Source organism: Cricetulus griseus, unplaced genomic scaffold (genome assembly GCF_003668045.3).
Source record: "Cricetulus griseus strain 17A/GY unplaced genomic scaffold, alternate assembly CriGri-PICRH-1.0 unplaced_scaffold_152, whole genome shotgun sequence".
Classification (NCBI taxonomy): domain Eukaryota; kingdom Metazoa; phylum Chordata; class Mammalia; order Rodentia; family Cricetidae; genus Cricetulus; species Cricetulus griseus.
The window spans coordinates 10995-17087 of record NW_023276867.1 but is presented as its reverse complement, the minus strand read 5'-3'; positions in this window follow the sequence as shown (position 1 = coordinate 17087).

Below are 6093 nucleotides of genomic sequence, written 5' to 3'. Positions count from 1 at the left end.
GGTAATGGCATTCCAGGTTGCAGAGAGCCCTTCGGTTGAATTACCTTATTTATAGCTCTCAGGTCTGTCAGCATTCTCCACTTACCTGACTTCTTTTTGATGACAAATACAGGAGAATTCCAAGGACTGGTAGATTCCTCTATATGTCCAGCGTCTAGCTGTTCCTGTACTAACTTTTCTAAAGCCTCTAGCTTCTTAGATGTCATAGGCCATTGTCCTACCCAAACTGGTTCATCTGTAAGCCACTTCAATGGCAGGGCCTTTGGCTCCTCTGAAGGTCCATCATTTGTACCTGGTTTCTATACAGCATGGATGGTTGGTAATCGTTTTCCATAGCATCTTACCAGATCTTTTCTACTATCTAAAGATTGTACATAATTTGTATCTGACACCGGAGGAATATTAATCTGAGTATTCCATTGCTGTAAGAGATCACGACCCCAGAGATTTATAGCTATATCTGCCATGTATGGTTTCAGAATCCCTTTCTGTCCTTCCGGTCCAATGCAGACCACTTAGTTAACACTTTGTCGAACTCTAGATAGAGTTCCAATTCCTAAAAATTGTACATTTGCCTCTCTAAGAGGCCATTTCTGAGGCCAAGACTTTTGAGTAATAATAGTTACATCCGCCCCAGTATCCACTAAGCCAGAAATAACTTTATTATTAATTTTCACTTTCAACTCAGGCCTTTTATCATTAATAGAAGCTTGCCAAAATATGCGTTTCTCATTTTGTCCATTCACACTTGATTTTCATCACTATTCAAACTACCATCTAGAGCAGTATCATTTTTAACAATAGGCAAAGAACTATCTATTGTTCCTGTGAGAGATTGTCTCCCACTGCTACTGGGAATGACCCGACCTTTCTCGATGTGGGGGCCTCCTTCTTGAATCCCCCCTCGGGGTTACCCGACCTTAAGGGGTTTCCTTGTATGTCCCTGGTCGATCTATATTCATTGGTCCAGTGTCTGCCCTTACCACATATTGTACACAATCCAGAAGGCAGTGGCCTTCCATATGAGGCATTGTTAGAATTCATTTGTCTACAATTTCTCTTAGTATGTTCCATTTTACCACAGTTGAAACATCTAGGTTCCTGGAGCCTTTGTGGTCTCCAGGGGAAGGCTCTTCCTACCCAAGGTTCTGGTTCATAGTAGTACTAACCTCTAGCCTCTTGGTATCTGTGTTGACCTCTGTAAGGTGCTTCTCCTTGCCAAGCCCTTACATCCTTACCTCTAGACCTTTTAATTTCCTGTTGCCGTTTTAAACCTTTGGAGATGGCTTCTCCCACCCAAGCTCCAGTATCTTGCACATTATAGTCAATGTTGGCTGCATACAAAACCCATTCTTCTAATGGAGCTGATCTGATCTTTAAAGGCAAAAGTATTCTTTTGCATTTTGGGTTTGCATTCTCATAAGCTATTGTATATATAATTGATTGTCTTGTTTCTGGATATTGTATATATAATTGGTTGTCTTGTTTCTGGATCTGTTACATGTAATTCTACTGCCCTAGTTAACCTTGTAAGAAATCCTGGAACTGTTCTGTAGGTCCCTGTTCTATTCTGGTATAAGCTTCTAGGCGTTCTCCTGGCTCAGGTACCTTATCCCAGGCATTTAATGCTGTTTTGCTGCATAGAGACAGTATATCGTCATCATATTCAGTCTGAACCTGTGGGTCAGCATAAATACCCTGACCAAGAAGCTTATCTAGAGGGGCTTCAAAACCTTCCTTTATGCCCTGACACTCAAAGAGCTTTGCCTCTTCCCTTTCCAATATTTCCACTGGATTTGGCATGAATTCTCAAGTACAGCTGCTACCAATCGTTCCCAATCTGTGGGTGTCACCCTGTTAAAGGTTGCCCATGAATGTAATAGCTGTTTTACGTATGGGCTATGAAGACCATAGGAGACAACTGATTCTTTAATATTCTTAAGATCCTTCAGCTGTATAGGTTGCCATTCATAAGCCTTCCATCCATGAGGGTGTTTCTTAGAAGTTGGCTTTTCTACCATGGTAGCTGGGTACACTAATGGTGTACGAGTAACAACCTTAGAAGAATAGTCACCATCCCTGGGTGGAGTAGGTGCCTGGGATTGGAGTGATTCTGCTTCTGAGGCATCCCAATGATCTTTAAGCCTAGCAATGATATCCTTTTGAAAAGTTTCAATCTCCTTAATCATAAAAGATTCCAAGCATGTTAGTGAATCTGTAAATTGCTCTAACTGCTCATCTACATGTTTTTCTAGGTCTTTAATACGATCATCCTTAGGCAGCATCTGGATGGCATGGAAACTGCCTTCTAGGTATTGGAGTCTAGATTTGAGGTCATGATTTGCTGATTTTGCGTCCTCAGCAATCAACCATATGGACCTATGTAATCTGTCAGCCCTGTACTGTAAATTATCTTCCAAACATTCAAATCTAGACTCAAATTTCTGATCTGCTACCTTGGATGCTTCAATAACTGATTGAATGCCATTGTCCAATTCTTCAACCCTATGCTGGGTATTTTGCACCGTTGCATCTTGTTGCTGGGTAACATTGCCTATCTGAGTTTCTATGTGGCTAAAGATATTTTTTAGCTGGTCTTCTAACAGCCTAGCCTCTAAGGCCTCAGACATGGAGGCTCTCTCTGTGTTTATCTTATCATAAATACGCTGCATCTTATCAGACAGCTCTGTCTTTAGTGTATTGGACACAGAGCCTAGCTTATCATCCAATTTCTGTTCCACTTGCTGCACAATTGTGGTCTGACCTAATCGTAAAGCTGTTATTTCCTGCAAGCAGAAGGTGAGGTTATCCTTATCCCTATTCCTGAGTCCTCTGGCTAGTAATACTATTTGTACCAGCAAGCTGACTGCCATTATGGCATATAGGCCAGTAATTGGCACATTGACATCCTCCTCAAACAGTGAATTCACATAATAAGCAAAAATATTACCAATTTTAGCAAATGGTGAATATTTTGCCATAATTTTACCTGATTTCTACTCCAGATGCAATAAATATCTTTGACAAGTGGGTGGCACAGTTGTTCAGTGAGTCCGCAGCGATTGGCAGCAGTCGGTCAGTGGTGGAGAGAGGTCACAAAAGAGGCTGCGCTTATCTTAGAGATTATACGGCTTTGTGCCTGCAACCACTGAAACAGAGGTGGCTTTCCCGAAGCAGGAGCCAGGGGAAGCCTCTGCTGAAAGCCGAGGCTTACTAACCTCTAGGCAGCTAGAAACTGTCTCCGGGCTGGGTGGATGGTTCTGAGCAGCTCAGCTGCAGCAGGTTGGCTGCTAGCCGGGAAACTCAGCTGCAGAAGGTCGGCTGCAGGCCAGGAAAGCCTGTGGAGAGAGGGCACTTTCCGGGCCTAGGCCACGGGCCCGATGGAACCCCAGCCTGTCCCAAATGGGGTGTAGGTTTCCAATATCCCGCTTCTGACAACCAGATATAGTGGGAAATTACTAATATGGAGTCAGATAGAAATATAAGGGTATTTAATAGGAAAAGCCTTACTTACAAGGCAACCTAGCCAGCTGGCGTGGAAGAGGTCTGTACCCCAAGAAGCAAAGAGAAACCGAAACTGAAAATGCAGTCCCACTACGTCACTCTGACCACGCCCTCACAAGCCTGGTCAGGCACACCTGTAGCCAGCCCCTAAGAAGGCGTGGCTACAGCTTTCCCCACATGGACCAGAGTTTCTTGATTTGATAGGGCAGGTGTGAGGACAGTGAGCAGAGAGTCCTCTAGACTAGGCTGGAGTGAGTCCACTGACTCGTAATTAAACTCCCCAGTTTCTGTTCCCTTTCCATTAGAATTGATTGGACATGATTCCATGAGGGATTACAAGCCATCCTTACTAGAATCTGTCCTGTTTTGACCCCATTTCAATCCTCTGCTTCATGAGTGGTCATTTGAGTCCTCATTTCAGCATAGGTGGAAAGAAGACAAAGCTTCCTTATTCCAATGAATGTGTAAATTTGGTTCCCAGTGACTGGCAGGCATCAGGTGAGCAAGAATCCTTAAATCTAGTCAGCCTCCAGACAGCCAGACGAGAATCAAAAAAGTAGGGCAGAAAGAAAGAAAGAAAAGGAAGGAAGGAAAGAAAGAGGAAGAGAGAGAAAGAAATGTAAAAAAAAAAAAAACCCAAGGCAAAATGTATATAAAGAGATTAATGTAAGAGATAAAATAAAGAAGATTTCTATGGTATTCTAGCTGTTTTTTTTGTGATTGTTTGTTTGTTTGTTTTCATTCTGAGTTCCTCGGGTTGGCATAAGCTTGAGACCCTACTTCTGCCTCCCCAGTGGAAGTCAATTACAGTCCTGTGCTAATGCTGGGTTGGAGGTCTCACAGTTGAACAACCAACAAGCTGTTCATATATGTCAACAAGCTGGCCAACAAGGTGGTTCATATATGTCATCCCAGCCAACAGAAGGCAGAGACAGAGGACTGTTTACGTTGTAGGGATAGCCTGGTCTACAAAATGAGTTTCAGGCATATTGGGCTACCAGTAACATCTAAACAAACAAAGAAACAAACATTACAATGACATAGCTCTGAGTTTTTATTTAAAAAAATGTTTGTTGGCTTTGTTTTTTAATTTTTAAAACCAGGTCTTAGGCTATGTAGGCAGGGTGACATTAATTATCTGCTTCTCTATATCTACCTTGAGAATGAGGGGATTAAAGTGGCACTACTGTGCCTCATTGAATGGAATTCACAGATCCATCTGAGGGCCTCATGTATGGCAGGAAAGCACTGTCAAGTGAGGTACATCCCAGGAAGCTAGGGACCCAGGAATTGCTATGTGAGGGCTATGTAGTGTGTGGCATGCTCTCTGGAAAAAAAGAAAGAAAGAAGGAAAGTAAGAAAGAAAGAAAGGAAGGAAGGAAGGAAGGAAGGAAGGAAGAAGAAAGAAAGAAAGAAAGAAAGGAAGAAAACAATTCATCTGAAACCTAAAACTGGAAAGATGCACTTAAACAGTACTATGTTAATGTGAAATACACACCTGATCACTTGTGACTCTAGATCTACAAATACTTTATGTGTGCAAGCCAATAATACTCTAGTTTATCCATGGTGCTGGAGAGCAAACCCAGGAGCCCAAAGCTGGTAAAATGGTGTGTTCCACCAACCCAAATTCCTACATTGTTCTCAACAGCCTGAGAGGAGTGGTTGTTTTCACTGGAGATGGAGTAAGATGCAAGGCTGTGGCCAAAGGGATTCAATACCTCCAAGTATTTCATCTTTTGCATCCTAGCAACATGGGTGATGAAATCCTCACAGGTGAGAGTCTCTTGCATTTTCTAAAATCCAAGGACTCCAACCACCACATCATCCTACCACAATGCAACCCAGAAACTCACTCTCCTGAATTCCCAGAGACTTCTCTCTTAGGTGATTGGAATCTGTCTAGTTGACACTGAATCTTTTTTACAACCCTGGCACCTCACCCCACCTTCAATCAAAAGGTCCATTGGTCTACTTTTGGTGTTTAGGTTTGGTGTGATGCCAAATTGTGTTGATGGGATGTAGAATTGCTATAGAAAGTCACCTGCGATTTTTTAAATGAAAAATATAATAAAACATAATTTGTTTAAATTAAACATTTTTGCTCTACAAAAGTGTCAAGATGAGAATATGAGACATGCAATAACAAAAAGTATTTGCAAAGGGTACATTTGACAAAAAATGGTATCCACAGGAAACATGAAGTTCTTATCCCTCAACAGTAAAGAAACAAGAAACATAATTAGTGAGTAGACCAATGACCCTACTAGAAGAGCAAAATCACACTGAATATAGAAATATGGAAGAGATTGTCATCCTATGTCTCCCAAAAATGCCATTTAAAACACTAATGGAGAAGGGCACCAAGTCTTCACCCTTGGTGGAGGAACTACGGGCAGTGGATGGCTGCTGAGAGAGAGTCACTCTCCTTTCAGGTCTTGGGTGCTGATTGATTGTCTGTGCCCCAGAGGATGGACACACACCTATACCCATGTAGGTAACACTAATTGAACTCAAGAGGTTGTTAAAGACAACAATGAAAAATAGCACATGAGGGGCCGGAGAGATCGCTCAGAGGATGAGAGCACC